The sequence below is a fragment of the Phocoena phocoena genome, chromosome 13 (assembly GCF_963924675.1).
Source record: "Phocoena phocoena chromosome 13, mPhoPho1.1, whole genome shotgun sequence".
Taxonomy (NCBI): domain Eukaryota; kingdom Metazoa; phylum Chordata; class Mammalia; order Artiodactyla; family Phocoenidae; genus Phocoena; species Phocoena phocoena.
The window spans coordinates 18,878,379-18,901,740 of record NC_089231.1 but is presented as its reverse complement, the minus strand read 5'-3'; positions in this window follow the sequence as shown (position 1 = coordinate 18,901,740).

The following is a 23,362-nucleotide window of genomic DNA, read 5'->3' as shown; positions in this document are numbered from 1 at the left end:
AAAGGGGGTATGAGGACATTCAGTTCTAGAACCTGCCTTCAATGTGCTACCTTACTAAGGCCTGAGAGAGAAGATGAGAATTATAAATAAATTATAATACCACATAGATAGGGCTAAGAGGACAGAGTCTAAGGAAATTCTCAGAGGAGAGAGAGATGACCTACAGCTGCCAGTAATCAGTGCATACCATTTCTTGTCTGTAGGTTAGACTCCAGTTTGACCTCAAGTTCAATGTCCCTAGGTAGTACATATCACTTGGGGGCCCTGCAGTCAGTTCCTGGATGTCACCAAAGCTTTGCCTTAATAACTTTCAGTCTTGTGTGAAAATTCTTGTGAAAGAAATTTCAGACCTTGCAAAAGGAAAAAAAAAAAAAGAGAGAGGTCAGTCAATCAATTACTGGTATGTGTGTGAGTCCTTGAATTAACTTTGGAATAATCATGGTCCTTTCTATATTTGGAAAAGGAATACTTCCTGTGAGCTGTTGTAGGCACCATTGACTTAATTAAGATTGAATTAGTTTCAAGAAGCCAAGCTGTTTTAAATACTCTAGGATTATAACCTGTTTCCCTGGATCTCATTGTTTCCCTAGCTCATCCTCCTCTTTCATGACTGGAGGAATTCCAGGGACCCTTCAAAAATGTCAGATTCCCCACTTACAGGAGAGTTCACCCGTGCTTAAAAATGCAACCCTGCCGGCTCCCATGTGGCACGTGCTTTTTTCTTTTCCGTGGCTCTGGGGGCTGGCCTTGCGGTTCTCTGTCTTCAGCATACTGCTCAGAAGTGGACTGATCTGATGGTCAGGGGACGTGGGTCAGCATCCCCAGCTCCAGGGTCTTAACCCAGGGGATGTTCTCGGCATCTTCCTGTGTCAGTCTCAATGTTTCCACTGAGGACCGACAGTTACCTCCTTCCCAGACACCAGCTTTCTAGAAAACTCATTTAGATTTTCTGTTACCATCTTTATTCCTTGGCAGTCTGACAGAAATCCTTGGTGGGAATGGTGGAACAAAAGGACAATACCATCAACTATTTTTGAAATAGCTCTTTCCCTCACACAACGGCCATTATCCCTTGGACCAAGATGGTGTGACTCCACCCTTTCTTTTGTAGGCTGTATTTTCTAAGTGATATGTTGGTCCCTCTTAAAACTAGATGTGTGACATAACAACATCCTCTGCTGCTCATACAAATCATACCTGCTCTTTTTCACGTAATCCTGTCTTCTTAAATTAAGTCAGGATAACGTGTTAGAAGAGTCTCCCTATTTGGAACGCAATTTACTTACTAAAGAGGAAAACCCAAAAGCACAAAAAAGGCCAACCATGTGGCTAGTCTTTCTGGTGACCAGTCCATATCCTAAAGCTATCTGGAAACCTGCTGAGTTCCCCTCATTAGCATAACAAGGACACTCCTATCGCTCAGGAAATTCCAAGGGCTTTTGAAGCTTCCTGCCAGGAACCTGGGACAAGACCAGACAAATTCCTTATTACACCACAGGTAGATGTGGAGAATTTAACAAATCTAAGCTATCTTTACTTTAGCAAGACATTCGACAGAATATCTTTCCATCTTGGTGGAAAATACGTAGAAATATTGGATAGGTAATGATATAGCCATTGGAATTCATACTTAGTTAAATATTGTATTTATATCCAAAGGGTATTATTATATAGTAGATTAACCTGGAGGAATAAAAATTAAATTGGGCCAAAGAAGACATGTGTGTCAAGTTTCCAGATGACATAAAACTATGAGAGATAACGTTTTAGAAAGCCAAACAAAAGTTTAAAAGCATTGCACACATAAAAGAAGTACAAGGACATGCGTCTCCATGGCATGGGCATCAAGGACTCGGGCTCCTTCTGTTTTTCTGCTCCACCATTTTGCTTTCCATTCTCAAGCTTATTTCATGGTCCAAGATGACAGCTGGACCTTCAACCGTAACATTCCTATTCCAGGCAAGAGGAAAAAAGAAGAATAAAGGAAAGATGAGTACACTGCCCAGCTGCTTTATTTTCCTTTAAAAAGCCTCCCCAGAAGTTCCCACAAACTTTTACTTTTAACTCATGGGCTTGAAGTTAGTCACTTAGCTGAAAGAGAAGCTGGGAAACACGTATATATATCTTGGCTAAGCACAGTGCTGTCCTACCTCCAAAACCAACCAACCAACCAGACAATAAACTTCGCCATCTTCAAAGGCTGAACTAGGATAAAAACTGACCAAGTGAAATTACCAAAATGAATGTCATCTTGATTTTCTATTAAAATGAATTTAAAAACGATAACAAATCTCAGTTTTAAGTATAGGTGAAAAAGTTTGCTAAATAGAATTCCAGCAAATGTAATCCAGTAGTGTAGTAAAAGAATAATATTTATCAGAATAGGGATTATTTCAGAATGCAAAGCTGGTTTAACATCACAGTCCAGTTTGTCACTCCTCTGCTCATGTGTCTTCACCTGAATTGGCTTCTCTCTTGACTCAGGCAATTATTATTATTATTATTTTGGTTCTCATTCTTCAAAATGAAAAGCAATGCTTCAATGAGTATACAGACAGTGCTGTGATACACATCTTTGTGCACCTTGGGGGACAATTCCTAATTGTAATTCTTGAAAATGGAATTGGTAGATCAACATGCAGTCACACATTACATTTTGCTAAATCTGACCGTTTGCCCTTCCAGAAGACAGTGTCGATTCACAGTTCCTGGCAGTGTGTGGAAGTGCCTATTTTTTCATAACTTTGCCTAACACTAATTATTATCATGATTAAAAAAAAATCTTTGGTAATGAGATAATAGAAGAAAAGTAGTACTTCATTGTAGTCTTAACAGTATTTCTAAGTAAAATCATCATCTTTCAGATGCCTTTTGGCTATTTCGTTTCCTTTTCCATTTTCTTGTCCTGTTTTGTGTTTATCTTGCTAATTTGGAGAAACACTTTCTACATTAAAGATAATTGTCCCAGTTTGTTATTTACCTATTTATTGTTTTTAGTGTATTTTGCCATACTTTCAAAATTTAAAAAGTTTAAAATTTGTAGTTTTAAAGTTTATTCCATTTTTTTCACTCTATAGCTTCTAATGTTAGTGTCATGTTATAAAAAGTCTTCCCTACAATTAGATTAGAACATCTCTTCATATATTCTCTTCTAGTATCCTTTCCTTTGCCTTCTTTTTTTTTTTGTTACAATGCTTAATTCATTTGGGTTTTGCCTCTGTGAATCGTATGAGACGAATACATGTTTTTCTCCACCTCAGTGTTTAAGTATTTTTCTAATACTTTTAGAAATGCCATTTTTATAATGTATTAAAGTTTCATTTATATATAGGAATAAATTTTTATTATAAACTTATAGGACATACATGAAGAAAATTATAAAACTTAACTGAAGAGCAATTCATGGAATTGGAATAAATGGAGTGTTATATTTCTAAACTGGAAGGATCAATATTGTGTAGATTCCCATTATTTCCAAATTCATATATAGATTTAATACTACTCCAAACAAAAGCTCAATAGAATGTTTTGGAAATTTACAAAATGATTTGAAATTTAATCTGAAAGATTTGAAATCTGAAATCAGGAGAATTAGAAAAAGAAGCAACTTGACCTACAAGATATTGAAATACATTGTAAAGGTGGAATAAATAAAATAGCAGGGTGAACTCTCCAAAAGGAGATAGATAAGTGTACAGAACAAAAAACCAAGAAATAGACTCTAGTCGTTAGTAATTGATAAAAGAGCATTTCACACCAGGGAGGAAAATACACATTATTTTAAAAATAGGGAAGGAGGGACTGGAATATTATGATCCAATTATTTTGCTAAAAATGTAATTAGAGCTTTTACACCATATTCACGGATAGCATACAGAGTTAAACGTAAAACATGAAACAACAACAAGCTAGAAAAAATTGTAGATAAGTGTGTATTTGGCTTTATAGAAGACACAGCCATTCTAAACATTCAGGTAAAGGAAAAACATCACAAAAGAAAACTTTATGTAATTGGCATTATATAAAAAGTAAAACTTCCAAACATCAAAACACCATAAGCACAAATACAAAGCAGATTGCCATCTGGGAAAAATATTCTTAATATATAAAGATTAATAATAACTAGATGCCTAACCAAAAGAAAAATGGGCAAAGCAATACAGGAAAAAGAAAGACAGATGACCAGTAAAGATGAAAATGTTTTCCTCCCTGCTAATCAAAAGAATTCAAATTAACACAATAGGGAGATAACCTGTTTTACCTAATTTTGCAAAGATTTAAAAGATGCTAATGGCATTGTTGGCAAGGGCAAGCTGAAACAAGCACTTCTGTGCTTCTAGTGAGAATATAAATTGTTTCAGTTTTCCTGGAGGACAATATAGTAATATATATCAAAAGTTTTAAATATATTTTCCCATTTATACCTAGTAGTTCTATTTCTAGCAAATCATTTCAAAGAAATAATCATATATATATGTATATATATGTAGCTATATGAATTTCTTCCTGTAGTATTAATTCTAAAATTTATTATGAAGTGTTTAAAAGATGCAAAAAGCATAAAGATTAATGCAGTGACCACCCATGTGCCCAACAGTTATTTTTTTCTTTTTATAAGTTTATTTATTTTATTTTATTTATTTTTGGCTGCGTTGGGTCTGCGTTGCTGCACACAGGCTTTCTCCAGTTGTGAAGAGCAGGGGCTACTCTTCGTTGCAGTGCGTGGCCTTCTCATTGCGGTGGCTTCTCTTGTTGCGGAGCATGGGCTCTAGGTGTGCGGGCTTCAGTAGTTGTGGCACGTGGACTCAGTAGTTGTGGCTCACGGGCTCTAGAGCGCAGGTGTAGTAGTTGTGGCGCAGGGGCTTAGTTGCTCCATGGCATGTGGGATCTTCCTGGTCCAGGGCTCAAACCCATGTCCCCTGCACTGGCAGGCGGATTCTTAACCACTGCGCCAGCACGGAAGCCCCCAATATCCATTCTTTATCTGCTGATGAAGAAATAAATCATTATCAATAGAGTTGAAACCCTTTCTGCATCCTTCTCCCCATGCCTTCACCCTCCTTCACTTCCAGAGGTGAAAGTGGTATTTGTAATTACGATGCGGCATTATTCAGTTACAAACTTCCTATATGGCCAAGCTTGAGGGAATTGATTAAATAAATTGTGATATCTTGAAGTGGTGAAATATATATTAAAATAATGAAAAATAATTTATTTTTATTAGTATACATGTGATACATACCCATCATTGGACATTTGGAAAAATAGTCTCAAAATTAAACAAAACTCTAAAATCACTCATAAGTCTTTCAACCAGACGTAACCATTATAACTTTTGTTGTAGTATCTGTTGTGTCATCTAATCTCTTTAAATATAGTTATATACTGTTTAAAAATTAAATCATGCTATACATACAGCCATATAATTTCCTTTCCTCTTAGGAATCCTCAAGAAATCTTTTCCATTTTAAAAAAAATTATTTATTTATTTATTTGGCTGTGTTGGGTCTTCGCTGCTGCTTGTGGGCTTTCTCTAGTTGCAGCGAGCGGGGGCTACTCTTGGTCGTGGTGCGTGAGCTTCTCATTGTGGTGGCTTCTCTTGTTGTGGAGCACGGGCTCTAGGCATGTGGGCTTCAGTAGTTGTGGCACGCAGGCTGAGTAGTTTTGGCTCACGGGCTCTAGAGCGCAGGCTCAGTAATTATGGTACATGGGCTTAGTTGCTCCGTGGCATGTGGGATCTTCCCTGACCAGGGCTCGAACCTGTGTCCCCTGCATTGGCAGGCGGATCCTTAATCACTGCTCCGGCAGGGAAGTCCCAACTTTTCCATTTTATTGAATATCCTTTTAAAAATAACTTAACAGCTGTGGTATTTCATTGTACATATGAATAGTCACTCTATATTTTTTGATATTTTTGTATTATTCCAACTTTTCCTTATTATAAATGAAGCTGCAGTAAATTTCTTTGTTGCTAAATCTTTGCTATACAATAGTTATTTATTAGGTAAATTCCTAGAAGTGAAATTTTTTGGTCTAAAATTCTAAACAAGTACAATCATTCTTTAGGAGAATATTTACTAACATGATATATTGTTAAGTAAAAAAGTACACTACAAAGTAATATATGCAATATGTTTGAAACTGTTAAAAAATGTATGCAAAGTGAAGGTGCCAAAAGGAAATACAGTGTTTCAAAATGTTAACAAGGTATCTCTGGGCAGATGGATAATGACTTATTTTTATTTGTCTCTTTATGCTTTTCTGTGTTGTCTAGTTTTTCTACAGTAAGCATATATTACCTTACTGATCAGAAAGAAAATAATAGTTTTAAAAATAATTGAATAAATACTGAAAAATTACACAAATACAAGGTCCAGGGACTAAAACTTCAAAACTATCCTTGTGAGAGAGACCTGGGGCTCATAGTAAACCACAAGCTCAAAGTCAACAAGATGTTAAAGCTGTTTAAGAATAAAATGCCAGGGACTTGCCAGGTGGCACAGTGGTTAAGAATCTGCCTGCCAATGCAGGGGACATGGGTTTGAGCCCTGGTCTGGGAAGATCCCACATGCCGTGGAGCAACTAAACCCATGCATCACAGCTACTGAGCCTGCGCTCTAGAGCCTGCGAGCCACAACTACTGAGCCCACGTGCCACAACTACTGAAGCCCGCACGCCTAGAGCCTGTGCTCTGCAATAAGAGAAACCACCACAATGAGAAGTCCACGAACCGCAATGAAGAGTAGCCCCCGCTCGCCGCAACTAGAGAAAGCCCGCGCACAGCAATGAAGACCCAATGCAGCCAAAAATAAGAAAAAAAAAAAGAATAAAATACCATATTACATTGTCTAGAACAGAGCAAAATAACAGGCCTTCCATGGTCTAAGTCTGTGGGACTACAAATGCCACACTGTATTCTGTAGCGATGATATGGTGTGTTCACTGAAGTGGCACTAGGTTGTTAACAGCGGTCAGAAGCTGGTACAAATTACTGGGTCCAGCCATCCAGAAAGGCACCAGGGGCTGATTATATTGTATATCAACACAAATCCACCATTGCTGGGGATGCCTGAAAATAATTTTTTTTTTCATTAGGATTCTAACCCCCTTCTTGGCAGCTTTCTCTTTTGAGAGTGGAATAACTAGAAGTCTGAACCACGATGTTGAAGGAAGGATGGTAAACTCAAGTTGAATCAAGGCCAGCATTTAACTCCAAAGGAATCCAGTCTGGGGAAGGGGGCATTCAGACTTTCAAGGGGATGATCAGAGAGAGGCAAGTGACTGCACCGTGATTGTAGCTGACATGCTATTTGTGGAATAGGCATTGGGAAAGGGCTCAATCTCTGGCAAGAGCAGGTTAAGTTTTCAGGGAATGGCAGGAGTCCAGTCCTATAGACACGCTAGGGAACACAGTAAGGTATACACTCCACAAAAATGCCAATGCCCAGGACCCATCCTAGTGTCATTGTCACAACTATGATGGTGAGAAGTATAAAAAGGTCTGTGTTTTTCTTTTTTTTTTAATTAATTATTTTTGGCTGCGTTGGGTCTTCATTGCTGCACGTGGGCTTTCTCTAGTTGTGGTGAGTGGGGGCTACTCTTCGTTGTGGTGCACGGGCTTCTCATTGTGGTGGCTTCTCTTGTTGCAGAACACGGGCTCTAGGCATGTGGGCTTCAGTAGTTGTGGCACGCAGGCTCTAGAGCTCAGGCTCAGTAGTTGTAGCGCATGGGCTTAGTTGCTCGGTGGCATGTGGGATCTTCCCGGCTCGAACCCACATCCCTTGCATTGGCAGACAGATTCTTAACCACTGCGCCACCAGGGAAGCCCCAGGTCTGTGTTCTTCTACTAAACTAAATTTTTATCTTGAATCACCATTCTGCCTGGTGGCAGAAAATTTAATCTGGTTAATCTTTGTTTACTTGATCACCTCAGTTTTTTTTAAACTCATTTTGGTTCTGTTCTCAGACACTTTGGGGACTCTGTTTCCCTCCCATGCCCCATGGTAAGGACTGCCTGATTCTGTCCAGTCCTTATTTCTGGGAGAGTCTTATCCTGTTAGCAGCCTTATGGTTGGCATTCACTTGCCAAACCCTGTGGTCATAAATGCCCCCTGAATTCCTCCCCTCCTGTTCTGTCTGGTGATGGATCACTCTGCTCTGGCTGCCTATCCAAAGTCAGAGCTTTGGCCAAATCCCCCAGGAAGCACCTCATCCCAGATGTTAGATCCTAGCTGGATCTTGCTTTCCTTATCTCCTTGTCTACTCTGGGTGGGCTATAGTAAATCAAGAAGTCTTCCTTTATAGCAAAAATTGTCCTATTGCTGTCTAATTCTTACACAATAAAACAGTATAGACATCCTGTAGTATGCTGGGCAAAATCATAAAATCTGATTTTCTTCCTTGATTTCAGAAAGTTCAGTAACATAATTGCAGAGAGTTTGATAAAATCAAATTTCTTCATCAATTTCTCTGGACGTAATTTAAATTATCTTAAAGCAAAAGGAAAGGTAGAAGGTAAAATTGGGACATTCTTCTGTTACAGTTATCATGAAAAAGAAATTGCAAAAATGAAAAATGGTAAATATCAAATTCTTTAAGGATCAAACGATGGGAACAGATGGGCAGAGGAAAGACCAAGTTTATCAACTTTTCAGATAAGTTAACCGAATTACTGGCAGATGTGATTTGTGTCATATTTGAAGAGGGTGAGCTGACCAGGACCATGTTGCAAAGAATAGTGACAGTTATTTTAACGGAGGGAGAAAGATTGGGCATAAAAAAAGAATAGGAAATTGATACAACTACTTAAGAATTTCACTGAGTTCAGTGGCATTTGTTGACAATATTAGAGAGAGAGGGAGGGAGGGAGATTCTAAAATAGTGCTTGCCATAGTAGAGGCTTAATTAATATTTGTTGAATGAACATAGTGGAGTTAGTTTAAACTACAAGTGTTCCAAATGAAACTCACAGAAAAGCCTTCTCTTAAACATGTTAAACAAAGAGGGGGAAGGATAGGGAGTTTGGGAGTGACATGTACACACTGCTCTATTTAAAATAAATAGAGGGATTGGTTCAAGATGGTGGAGTAGAAGGATGTGCGCTCACTCCCTCTTGTGAGAGCACTGGAATCACAACTAACTGCTGAACAATCATCGACAGGAAGACACTGGAACTCACCAAAGAAGATACCCCCACATCCAAAGACAAAGGAGAAGCCGCAATGAGACAGTAGGAGGGGTACAATCACAATAAAATCAAATCTCATAACTGCTCAGTGGGTGACTCCCAAACTGGAGAACAGTTATACCACATAAGTCCACCCACTAGAGTGAAGGTTCTGAGCCCCATGTCAGGCTTCCCAACCTGGGGGTCCGGCAATGGGAGGAGGAATTCCCAGAGACTCAGAATTTGAAGGCTAGCAAGATTTGATTGCAGGACTTTGACAGGACTGGGGGAAACAGAGACTCCACTCTTGGAGGGCACACACAAAGTAGTGTGCGCATCGGGACCCAGGGGAAGGAGCAGTGACCCCAGGGGAGACTGAACCAGACCTACCTGCTAGTGTTGGAGGGTCTCCTGCAGAGGCGGTGGGAGGCTGTGACTTACAGTGAGGACAAGGACACTGGCAGCAGAAGTTCTGGGAAGTACTCCTTGGTGTGAGCCCTCCCAGAGTCGGCCATTAGCCCCACCAAAGAGCCTGTAGCCTCCAGGGCTGGGTCACCTCAGGTGAAACAACCAACAGAGAGGGAACTCAGCCCCACCCATCAGCAGACAAGAGGATTAATGTTTTACTGAGCTCTGCCCATCAGAGCAACAGCCAGCTCTACCCACCACCAGACCCTCCCACCAGGAAACTTGCACAAGCCTCTTAGATAGCCTCATCCACCAGAGGGCAGACAGCAGAAGCAAGAAGAACTACAATCCTGCAGCCTGTGGAACGAAAATCACATTCATAGAAAAATAGACAAGATGAAAAGGCAGAGGGCTAGGTACCAGTTGAAGGAACAAGATAAAACCCCAGTAAAACAACTAAATGAAGTGGAGATAGGCAACCTTCCAGGAAAAGAATTCAGAAAAATGACAGTGTAGAGGATCTAGGACCTCAGAAAAAAAATGGAGGCAAAGATCAAGACGATGCAAGAAATGTTTAACAAAGACCTAGAAGAATTACAGAAGAAAAACATAGAAGAATTAAAGAGCAAACAAATAGAGATGAACAATACAATACTTGAAATGAAAAATACACTAGAAGGACTCAATAGTAGAAAAACTGAGGCAGAAAAACGGGTAAGTGACCTGGAAGACAGAACGGTGGAATTCACTGCCACAGAACACAATAAACAAAAAAGAATGCAAAGAAATGAAGACAATATAAGAGACCTCTGGGACAACATTAAACACACCAACATTTGCATTATAGGGGTCCCAGAAGGAGAAGAGAGAGAGGAAGGACCTGAGAAAATATTTGAAGAGATTATATTTGAAAACTTCCCTAACATGGGAATGGAAATAGCCACCCAAGTCCAGGAAGTGCAGAGAGTCCCAGGCAGGATAAACCCAAGGAGAAACACACTGAGACATGTAGTAATCAAATTGACAAAAATTAAAGACACAGAAAAATTATTAAAGCCAACAAGGGAAAAACGACAAATAGCATACAAGGGAACTAACTCCCTTAAGGTTAACAGCTGATCTCTCAGCAGAAACTCTACAAGCCAAAAGGGAGTGGCACAACATATTTAGAGTGATGAAAGGGAAGAACCTACAACCAATATTACTCTACCCGGCAAGGATCTCATTCAGATTTGATGGAGAAATCAAAAGGTTTACAGACAAGCAAAAGCTAAGATAATTCAGCACCACCAAACCAGCTCTACAACAAATGCTAAAGGAACTTCTCTAAGTGGGAAACATAAGAGAAGAAAAGACCTACAAAACAAACCCAAAGCAATTAAGAAAATGGTAATAGGAATATACATATCGATAATTACCTTAAACGTGAGTGGATTAAATGCTCCAAGCAAAAAACACAGGCTTGCTGAATGGATACAAAAACAAGAACCATCTATTTGCTGTCTACAAGAGATCCACTTCAGACCTAGGGACACATACAGACTGAGAGTGAGGGGATGGAAAAAGATACTTCATGTAAATGGAAATCAAAAGAAAGCTGGAGTAGAAATACTCATAGCAGATAAAATAGACTTTAAAATAAAGAATGTTACAAGAACAAGGAAGGACACTACATAATGATCAAGGGATTAATCAAAGAAGAAGACATAACAATTATAAATATATATGCACCCAACATAGGAGCACCTCAAGACATAAGGTAAATGCTAACAGCTGTAAAAGAGGAAATCAACAGTAACACAATTTTAGTGGGGGACTTTAGCACCTCACTTACACCAGGGACAGATCATCCAGACAGAAAATTAGTAAGGAAACACAAACTTTAAATGACACAATAGACCAGATAGATTTAATTGATATATAAAGGACATTCCACCTGAAAACAGCAGATTACACTTTCTTCTCAAGTGCACATGGAACATTCTCCAGGATAGATCACATTTTGGGTCACAAATCAAGCCTCGGTAAATTTAAGAAAATTAAATCATATCAAGCATCTTTTCTGACCACAATGCTGTGAGATTAGAAATCAATTACAGAGGGAAAAAAACCCATAAAAAACACAAACATATGGAGGCTAAATAATATGTTACTAAACAACCAAGAGATCACTGAAGAAATCAAAGAGGAAATCAAAAAATACCTGGAGGCAAAAGACAATGAAAACATGACGATCCAAAACCTACGGGATGCAGCAAAAGCAGCTTTAAGAGGGAAGTTTATAGCAATACAGTCCTACCTCAAAAAACAAGAAAAATCTCAAATAAACAGTCTAACCTTACACCTAAAGGAACTAGAGAAAGAACAAACAAAACCCGAAGTTAGTAGATGGAAAGAAATCATAAAGATCAGAGCAGAAATAAGTGAAATAGAAACAAAGAAAACAATAGCAAAGTTCAATAAAACTAAAAGCTGATTCTTTGAGAAGATAAACAAAATTGATAAACTTTTAGCCAGACTCATCAAGAAAAACAGGGAGAGGACTCAAATCAATAAAATTAGAAAGGAAAAAGGAGAAGTTGCAATGGACAACACGGAAATACAAAGCATCATAAGAGACTACTACAAGCAACTGTATGCCAGTGAAATGGACAACCGTGAACAAATGGGCAATTCTTGGAATTCAGGTAAACTTTCCAAGTCTGAACCAGGAAGAAATAGAAAATATGAACGGACTTATCACAAGTAATGAAATTGAAACTGTGATTAAAAATCTTCCAACAAACAAGGGTCCAGTACCAGATGGCTTCACAGGTGAATTCTATCAAATGTTTAGAGAAGAGCTAACATCCATCTTTCTCAAACTCTTCCAAAAAATTGCAAAGGAAGGAACACTCCTAAACTCATTCTATGAGGCCACCATCACCTTGATACCAAAACCAGACAAGGATGTCACAAAGAAAGAAAACTACAGGCCAATATCACTGATGAACCTAGAGGCAAAAATCCTCAACAAAATACTAGCAAACAGAATCCAACAACAGATTAAAAGGATCATACACCATGATCAAGTGGGATTTATCCTAGGGATGCAAGGATTCTTCAATTTGTGCAAATCAATCAATGTGATACACCATATTAACAAATCGAAGAATAAAAACCAAATGATCATCTCAAGAGATGCAGAAAAAGCTTTTGACAAAATTCAACACCCATTTATGATAAAAAATCTCCAGAAAGTGGGCATAGAGGAAACCTACTTCAACACAGTAAAGGCCATATATGACAAACCCACAGCCAACATCATTCTCAATGGTGAAAAAGTGAAAGCATTTCCTCTAAGATCAGGAACAAGACAAGGATGTCCACTCTTGCCACTATTATTCAACATAGTTTTGGAAGTCCTACCCATGGCAATCAGAGAAGAAAAAGAAATAAAAGGAATCCAAACTGGAAAAGAGGAAGTAAAACTGTCACTGTTTGCAGATGACATGATACTATATACATAGAGAATCTTAAAGATGCCACCAGAAAACTACTAGAGCTAATCATTGAAAATGGTAAAGTTGCAGGATACAAATTAATGCACAGAAATCTCTTGCATTCCTATACACTAACAACGAAATATCAGAAAGAGAAATTAAGGGAACAATCCCATCACCATTGCAAGAAATAGAATAAAATACCCAGGAATAAACCTACCTAAGGAGGTAAAAGACCTGTATGCAGAAAACTATAAGACACTGATGAAAGAAATCAAAGATGAGACAAACAGGTGGAGAGATATACCATGTTTTTGGATTGGAAGAGTCAATATTGTGAAAATGACTATACTACCCAAAGCAGCCTACAGATTCAATGCAATCCCTATCAAATTACCAATGGCATTTTGGTAATGCCATTGGTAATTTGATAGGGACAACAGAACTAGAACAAAAAAAACTTAAAATTTTTATGGAGATACAAAAGAGCCCGAATAGCCAAAGCAGTCTTGAGGGAAAAAAGAAATGGAGCTGGAGGAATCAGACTCCTTGACTTCAGACTAAAGCTACAGTAATCAAGACAATATGGTACAGGCATAAAAATATAGAAATATAGATCAATGGAACAGGATAGAAAGCCCAGAGATAAACCCATGCACCTGTGGTCTACTAATCTTTGACAAAGGAGACAAGGGTATACAATGGAGAAAAGACAGCCCCTTCAATAAGTGTTGCTGGGAAAACTGGACAGCTACATGTAAAAGAATGAAATTAGAATATTCCCTAACACCATACACAAAAATAAACTCAAAATGGATTGAAGACCTAAATGTAAGACTGGACACTATAAAACTCTTAGAGGAAACCATGGGAAGAACACACTTTGACATAAATCACAGCAAGATCTTTTTTGACCTACCTCCTAAAGTAATGGAAATAAAAACAAAAATAAACAAATGGGACCTAATGAAACTTAAAAGCTTTTGCACTGCCAAGGAAAGTATAAACAAGATGAAAAGGCAACCTTCAGAATGGGAGAAAATATTTGCAGGTGAATCAGTGGACAAAGGATTAATCTCCAAAATATATAAACAGCTCAATATTAAAAAAACAAACAACCCAATCAAAAAATGGGCAGAAGACCTAAATAGACTTTCTCCAAAAAGACATAAAGATGGCCAAGAGGCAAATGAAAAGCTGCTCAACATCACTAATTATTAGAGAAATGTAAATGAAAACTACAATGAGGTATCACCTCACACTGGTTAGAATGGGCATCATCAGAAAATCTACAAACAACAAATGCTGGAGAGGGTGTGGAGAAAAGGGAACCCTCTCGCACTGTTGGTGGGAATGTAAATTGATACAGCCACTATGGAGAACAGTATAGAGGTTCCTTACGAAACAAAAAATAGAATTACCATATGACCCAGCAATCCCACTACTGGGCACATACACAGAGAAAACCATATTCAAAAAGACTCATGTACCCCAATGTTCATTGCAGCACTATTTACAATAGCCAGGTCATGGAAGCAACCTAAATGCCCATCGATGGACGAATGGATAAAGAAGAAGTGGTACATATATACAATGGAATATTCCTCAGCCATAAAAAGGAACGAAATTGGGTCATTTGTAGAGATATGGATGGACCTAGAGCCTGTCATACAGAGTGAAGTAAGTCAGAAAGAGAAAAACAAATACCGTGTAGTAACGTATATATGTGGAATGTAGAAAAATGGTACAGATGAACTGGTTTGCAAGGTAGAAATAGAGACCCAGATGTAGAGAACAAACGTATGGACACCAAGGGGGGAAAGCAGCGAGGGGTGGTGGAGGTGGTGGGATGAATTGGGAGATTGGGATTGACAGGTATACACTGATGTGTATAAAATTGATGACTAAAAAGAATGTGCTGCATAAAAAATACCTAAAATAAAATGAATCAGGTAAAAGTTATGAACACATGGTTCATAGGAAAAATACGAATGGTTCTTGAATATGTAAAAATTGTGCAATCTCATAATGAAAGAAATGAAGTTGAAATAAAAAAGTAATATAAAATAAAATAAATAATAACTCTCAAGGACCTACTGTATATTAAAAAAAATGGAGAGGGGCAAGAGAATGATATAGATGAGATGAGACTGGCCATGTATTGATAATTCTTGAAGCTTACTGATGGAGTCATGGGGACGTATTACACTCCTTTTTCAACTTCTGTGTATGTTTGAAATTTTCCATAATAAAAAGTTTTCCATAATAAAAATTTTCCATAATAAAAAAACATGTTAAGTAAGATCAATTAACCAAGATCTTTCTTTGAAAGGAAATGTCATGTTCTTGTTTTTGGAGGAGTTTCTCAGGTCATATTTGCAGGGCTAGTCCTCAGCTGGGATACACTCACTGGCCAAACTGATGCTTATGGTAATTGGTGTCTGTTCTAATTGGTTGATGTCCCTGCAGTACTGGCAGTTTACTACTCTGTTGTGACTGGTGTGCATCTCTGTATCTGTATCAATCAAAAGAGGTCTTTGACGCAGATGTGCAGTGAATCAGTGGGGAAGGGAAGGATGTTGAATTGATGGTATTGGAAAAACTGCCTAACACTTGGGTGAAAACATCATATCTCACCTCACAGGACAATAGATTCCAGAAGGAATAAGTAATTAAATGTTAAAAAAAGAAAACCGTTATTAAAATAGAAGTAGAAAAAGATAGGTGATCATCTGATTTTCCGTACAGCAGCAGAAAACAAAGGAATTTAAATTTTATATATCAAAAATCATGAACAAAATTAAAAAGCAAAGGGTAAAATGGGGAGGAAACCATTTGCCACAATTACAAAAAAGGATTGTTATAAAGGGTTTATATAAATAGACTATGAAACCATTAAGGTCTCAATAGAAAAATTGTCAAAGGACATTAATAGGTAATTCACAAAAGAGGAAATGGCTGAGGAACATCTGAAAAAGCTGTTTAATGACAGTAATCCCAAATAAATTAAAAAATAAGACAAGAAAACCTTTTGTTTTTTTAACTTATCAAGTTAGAAAAGGTTTTTTTGGGCAATAACATTAATCACTACTAGGGACAGTAGGAGAAAGCAGCATTACTCATATATTGCGGCTAAGACTGAAAATTGCTGTAACTACTCCTAAAAATCATTTCGATCATATATTTTCAGAGCCTTAAAAAAGATTTATATATATGGATCTAGTAGTTCTAATTATAGAAGTCTACCCTACAAAATAATCTTCAACTCAAAGACTTATGCACACAGATCTTCATTTTAGCATAATTTACAATAGCAAAACCCGAAATCTACAAACATTCAGCAAGGGAAGTATTTATGTTATACTGGCATGATGCAAAATTAGCAGTCATTAAAATTGAAGTAAATTAGTAGTTTGGGATCAACATATACACACTACCATATATAAAATAGATAACCATCAAGGACCTAGTGTGTAACACAGGGAACTATACTTAATATTTTGTAATAACCTGTAAGGGAAAAGAATCTGAAAAAGAATATATATATATGTATTGCATATATCTGAATCACTTTGCTGTACACCTGAAACACACAAAAGTTTAAATCAACTTCAGTAAACTAATAATAATAAAAAAATAGAAACAACCAAAAAATGAAGTAACAGATGACTTTTAGTGACATGGGGGAAAGTAAGTAGAAAAAGTAGAATGCAAAATTTTATACACAATAGTTCAAGCCAAAAAAAAAAGAAAGGTAAAAAGACTGGAAGGAAAACACCAAAACAGCAACAGTAGTTAACTCTTATTGATGGGAATAAATACTTGTTTTCTTCTTTATAGTTTATGCTCTCATTGTATACTTATACTAAGTTGTCTACAATGAGCATGTGTCACTTTCATAATCAGAAAAGAAATCATTATTTTAAAAGAAAAATCTCTAGAATTAATCTAGATTTTACCTGGCAGAAAACATCAGAGGAAACCATATTGGTGAATTGTTTTGTAATATTTTTTAAAGCAGAATTTTACAGTTCTATTCAAACACAAGCCCCAAAGTAATAACCTCTCTTTTTTTGGCAGAGCGGTAGTAAATAATAACTAGGCAAAATTCGTGTATAATTAGTTTTTAAAAAAATGGTTAAAGTATCTCTATTGAAAAAATAGAAGAATAAAATTTCCTTAGCAGCTCAAGGTTTCTTTGAGAACACAGACATTTTTGTCTTATGCCATCATTACTAACTAGTGTAGAAATTTCACAGTGGCATTTCGTTTCAGCCTTGCAGTTTCTGAAAGTATTGTTTGATCTCAAGATCAAGAAGATTTACAATGTGGAGATAACTTGCTCCAAGCTTTCCATAACCATCCTCCTCCACCTTCTCAGACCTTCCTGGCTTGCTTTTTTAGTTATCTGTCCTCTTCCCAGAGTCTTGGTAGATTCACACACTGGTGACAACCCATGTCTTTCACCCAGAGCCAGCCCCAGGCAAAATTGTCAAAGATCTGAAGTTAGTGGCACTTCCTTTCCCCAGCCCCACGTCTGGTGCATTCCCACCCTCTCAAAATCTGCTCTCACATGCTTTAATCACACTAAGCTACACTAACACTTTTGAGCATCTACTATACACCAGGCATCCTGTTAAAGGCTTTCACCTATAATATTTTATTTATCCTCACGATAACCTTGCAGAGGTTTATTTGCCTCATTTTACAGATGGGAATGCTGTAGCCCAGAGAGGTTAAGAAAGTTGCCTGTGGTCACACAGCTAGCCATAGCTAGTACAGGTTCTGGAGTTGTCTGATTCAAGAGCCACGCTTATTCGCAGTTGGTAGGGCCAGTACTTTGGACCCTCAGGACTCTTTTCCAAGCCTTTTAAATTCAGTCATACAAGATAGTTGTCTCTATTTCCCAAGTAAAATTCCAATTGTTCTTAAATTGGAAAGAGTCTAAAGTTTTTCAGTTTTCTCTCAAATAATAGACATTTCCTGAAGGATAAGGACATGTGCCTAATTATAGCTAGTAGATCTATCAGTTGAAAAGAACATTACTAAATGGATTTGGGCACCATTCAGTTGTCACAAATTATCACACCTTTCCTGAAGCCACATAATAGGGAACAAGAAAATTCACGGGCTTGTCTTTCTCAACATCATTTCCCCCCACTAATCTAAAGATCCTCCCAGAAGATAATTAATTTCCCATTTTCCCTCTGTAACTAATCAAGATTTAAAAACACTAATTCTCAAGAAATTCTTCTTTACTCCTTAATCAATTCTATAGCTCCTAACAAGCTGTAGGCCCTCAGGCAATTTACTTTGGGCCTCTGAGCTACAGATTTCTCCTCTGTAAAAGGAGGATTGGATTAAAATTCATACCCTTCTCCTAAAGTTGTGGAAAGAATTAAATGATATAATGCAAATAAAGTTTTGGATAGATGGGTGGCTCAGGAAGGTATACTTCCGTATTCCACTCCCCCCCTCCTTTGTATATTGGTATTTTCTCTATGTAAAAGTTACTGTGTCATCCTGAAGGTTTTCTTGACCTTTTTTCTCCAGGACACTAAATTCCTATTCCTTAATTCTTTTCCAAGAGACCTTATTTTCCAATCATGTACTTATTGTAACCTCCCCATTCCACATCACGTTAAAAACAAGACCTAACAGGGTTTGTATAAAGCCAGCGATAAATCTCTGTTCCGTCTCCCTTTCCATTTAGCTCCTCTCCCCCCAAAAAACCCTCCCCTCAAGCAACAATAGCCCAAAAAACCCGCAGTGACAGAGAAACAAGGCACTCAAAGTTATCGATTAAATAATCTTCCTTCCGTGGTCAAAGAAGGAATGCTTGTCAAGAGCGTAGGTTTAACGTAAGAAAAAACAAAAAGATGCTTTTCCTAACCAACTTCCTATTCATCGTACAACAGCAGCAGCCGTTAGGGTCCCTGCTCTGCACAAGGGCAAGGTGCTGCAGGGACGTTTAACACCTGGCCCTGGCTCTTGTGAAAGCCTGGCCAATATCAAACATCCTGGATCACAGAAATGTTTATGGTGAATATGATATGAGCTGGGGGAACGAAATATTTCCCACCCAGTAATATTTAATGGCAATGCTTTTGCCGACTTGATTATAAGGAATTCTTCCTGGTGGTCAAAACCAAGGAATTAGGGACCTAAAATCCTACAGCTGGAAAAGAAGCACCCACTTCCCCAGTTTAAGGAATATGAATTCTGTGTTCAAAAATTCCCACACTCTCTGGTTAGTATATCCACTGATTTAGAAAATGCCCTGGAAGTTTCTGATGATGGATAATCTTTTTTTTTTTTTTTTTTTTTTTTCCTTCAGGGCTCCAGACACTTGGTGCTTAAGTGTCTACAATTTAAAGTTTTACATATCTTCCTTGGGCTGTCATATGTCTACCTATCCCGCCGAGGACATCTCTCTGAATAATCTGAGTGGAGAATAACGATCCTCTCTCCCTAGGAGATTTATCCGAAAAGGAACGTGCGCGGGGCCGTATAAATTCCGAGGCTCAGATTTCGTTCCCCGCTGGTCAGATGGTGCGGTCGGCGGGCCCGAGGGATACGTACAGCTGTCCCTACTAGATAGAGGCACGGAGTGCTCGGCCTCCCGCCACCGAAGTCGCAGGGAAACTCTGCTGCAGTGACATGTGAGTCGCAGGCAGTTGAATCTCGGATGGTCGACCCCTGTAGGGGGAGGGGGAAAAATAAGTCTGAACTACGCCCAGGAAGATTGTCCCAATTAAAGCCCCTGTCCCTCTGCCGCCGGCCCTCCTTCCACTCCGACGAAGAGCCTCGGATTTGCACCTAGCGGTCTGAGCCTCCGCTGGCTGCATCTTGACTACCACTCCGAGCGGTCTGGACCGGCTCGGCGGCGGGGCCTGAGCCTGTCCCAGGCCGCGGGGGGTGGGGTGGCGTCGCTGTCCCCGCCCCGGCGGCGGTGACCGCAGCCCCTCGTCCCGCGGTGGGCGTGCCCCCCCGTGCGCCCCTGGGGCGCCGCTGTCTCTGTCGCGGGCCGAGCGCCACGCGATCTTCCTGAAAGTCGGGCTCGAAGCGCGCTCCTCGCGGTCGCTGCGCCGCCCCGGGGCGCCCTGCAGCCCCGTCCGGGTCCGGCCGCTGTCGCCGCCGGCCTCGCCACGCGGTGCCTCCGCCCGCCCCCCACCCCCACCCCCGCAGCTGCCTCGTCCGGCCTTGTCGCCGATCGTGCTGCAGCGCGACACGGGGGACCCAGGAGGCGCAGTCTCGTCGGCTGGCCCCGCGGTTTCCCTGTTCAGCCGCCTCCCATCCGGAGAAATCCACGTTTGATGGGAATCTTTGATCAATCCCAGCATTTCCCCCAGGTGTTCAGCGACCTCAATTTTTAATTATTCTACACTCCCTTATGATTCGTTCATCTCTTTCCTCTTTAAGGTTGTGGGTCGTTCAAAGTTTAGACCTGGAATATTAAAAAAAAAACACGTTATATTTACAGTTTTATAAGGGGGCATCGGTGGGGATGGGGAACTGGACGCTGAGTGAGTTTTTAATTTGCAGACAAAAATCGTTTCACTGTGTGACCCAGGCTCTTAATATTCCTCTCTGAACCTGAATTGCTTCATCTATAAAGTAAAATTTAAAACAGTTATATCTCACCTGCCTTCAAGTAGAGGGTTGGTCAGATGACCTCATGAAGGATCTTGCAGGGCTAAAATCTCTAATGATTTTGTAATCTGAGGATTTGAAATTTAGGATTAGAAATATGTCATTTCTTTAAAGCAGTGAGTGAAGAGCATTTTCTGTGCATCAAGTATCAGATGCAGGGGGTCTTTTCTCTCTCCCTCTCACCAGTTGGGGCAGGCTAGGGCTCTCCACACTCTGAATGTCAGTGTCACAAACACATAATCAGGGCGTCAGACCTGGGGATTATCTAGTCCTTTAGGATTCTTTGTGCCATTGAGTCTCTCCACTCATATTGATAATATAACAGTTAATTATGTATTTTGAGTTTCTCCTCCTTGTCTCGTGTTTTCAATTCTGGAGAGAGAGAGATTAAGAGAGAGAGAAAGGTGACTAGTTCTCATATTTAAAATACCAAAAAAAAAAAAAATCAATCCCACTGATCAATGTGGAAAACCAAAGACCCAAATCCCTTCCATTACCCTCCACTGTGACTAAAATTGAAGTGTTCTAAAAAATGTCATTTCAAATTGAAGCAGAATCTCTCTCTCTGCCTCCCCCACCTTCTTTGCCTCTTTCTGTCTCTGTCTCTCTTTTTTTTTTTTTGTAAGGGAGACACAGGGGCCGCTCAGGGATGTTTTTTTGATTCAGGAGTTTTTAGGAGGCCACATCTCAAAGCCAGCTGAGTTGACTGGTTGCTGACTTGAGGTGTGCCCAGTATGAAGACTGTACTGCAGAGCACTCCAAAAGAATCTAGAATATTTTTACAGGATAAATTACCTGTGCATTTACATTACTGTATTATTTCATATATCTTGTTTTGACCCACCCTTTCCCCGGGATACAAGAGCCGACCTTCTTCAAGAGGGGGAGAAAAAGAAGGAAGATGTGTGAGCTCCCCCTGGTGCTCTCCCGTATTCAGGCGGATTGAAAAGAATTGTAAGGAAACACGTCTACACAAGCAGAAGGCAAAAGAAATTATCTGGATTATTTCTTTAAATAAAAAGCACACTTCCATGCTCATGTGCAGAACACTGAAGATCAAGGTCTCCAGGCTTTGATTCTGTATGTCACCTTGTCAGTGTAGACCTGCCTTTATTAGCTAATGTCATCTTTGTCAAGAGTTGGAAGAGGAATCCATGCCTTGTCAGAGAATAAGTTGACAAAGCACGATTTGAAGTGGGGATGTGGCAGGTTGCCCTGTGGGTGGGATTACTCTTGGAATCAAATTGGATTACTTTTTGTCCAGAATTGTTCTCTTTTGTTAGTCTATAGTTATTCATTTGACTGAATAATTTTCACACATTTCTCTTTGTGTAAAAAGATACCAGAGAGATATCACGGGGCTCTGGTACAAACCACCTTGACCAGTAGGGCCTTTAATTCTAGACGATGTCTCCTAGCACAATGGTATCCTATACTTTTAATGGCTTTTTAGACACCTGGGTTCAGAGACCTCTTTGGGCTGTGGTCACCGGTAAAGGCTGCGGGGGAAATTCCACGCAGTCCACTGGGTAAATTCATCACAGTGGCCTTCAACAATTTGCTAACATGTGTTTAGTTAGTCCTGCCTTTGGTCTACACTATGGGGAGTGTAAAAAATGCAGGAACATAATCCCTGCTGAGACCTGGTCAGATCAGCTAAGGGACAGACTTCAGTGTTCATTATAATAAATAGGTCGATATTATCATGATTCTTTCACCTCATAAGGCAAGGGGGAGCTTTGGGTGCATTTATTTTTCTATGTGTAATTCTGGCTGAGCGAGGGTCTGGTCAAGCCAAAAAAGGATCTGAAGGTCCCAGTTCTTCCGCTGGTTCCTGGGATGCTCCTTTCCTAGAATTCAATCACGGAGCGCTGAAACCCACTCAAAAGACCACGGAAGGTTTTAACTGATCAAATTCGTTCCACTCCCGGGTTCTTATTTCTCCCACCACCCTGTGCTCATTCCCCTTTACCTCTCTGCTAGGCCGTTCCTCCGGTCTGCATTGCTTTCCTCTGCTCCCCCCACCCCAGCTGTCCAGTGTCTACATTTAATTACTCTCGAGTGAGGCTCCCCTCTTTCCTGACAATTCTCACCTGCACAAATCGCTCTCTCTTCTCTTTCTGCACTTATTGTTTGTACCCCACAATGAGCTCTCCTTATAGAGAGCCCCATTCCCTGATTTAGAAAACCTACACATGTATGTTACCTCTGGCACTGAATCAGAAGCTCCTTGGCGAAAGGGTAATGGCTTTTGTTTCTTCTGTACCTTCACACTACCAAAGTGTGCCGATAACAGTGCTCTGTTAAATGAGCAAATTGAAATAATAATTCTGAGGGATTTTTTTTTAATCTCAAAAATTTTTTAAATCCCTTGTCTCTTCCATGAAAAACTGTAAAATTAAGGAGCCATTTCCAGGAGTTTAATTAATGTATTAGTTGTGCTTTGCCTCCACCCCAGAAGGGTTTAAGGTGGGCTTAAAATATTAGGAAAACTAGGCAAGATTATTAATTCTGTCCCTGCAAGCTCTAAAATTGCATAGTTCTAGATCCCAATTTAAACAGTGGAGAGATTTTTTTAAAGGTAAAAGGTGCGCTTTGTTATCTCTCTCATTCTCATGTTAAGGAAAAAGATCACAGATAAAACATTTCGGAA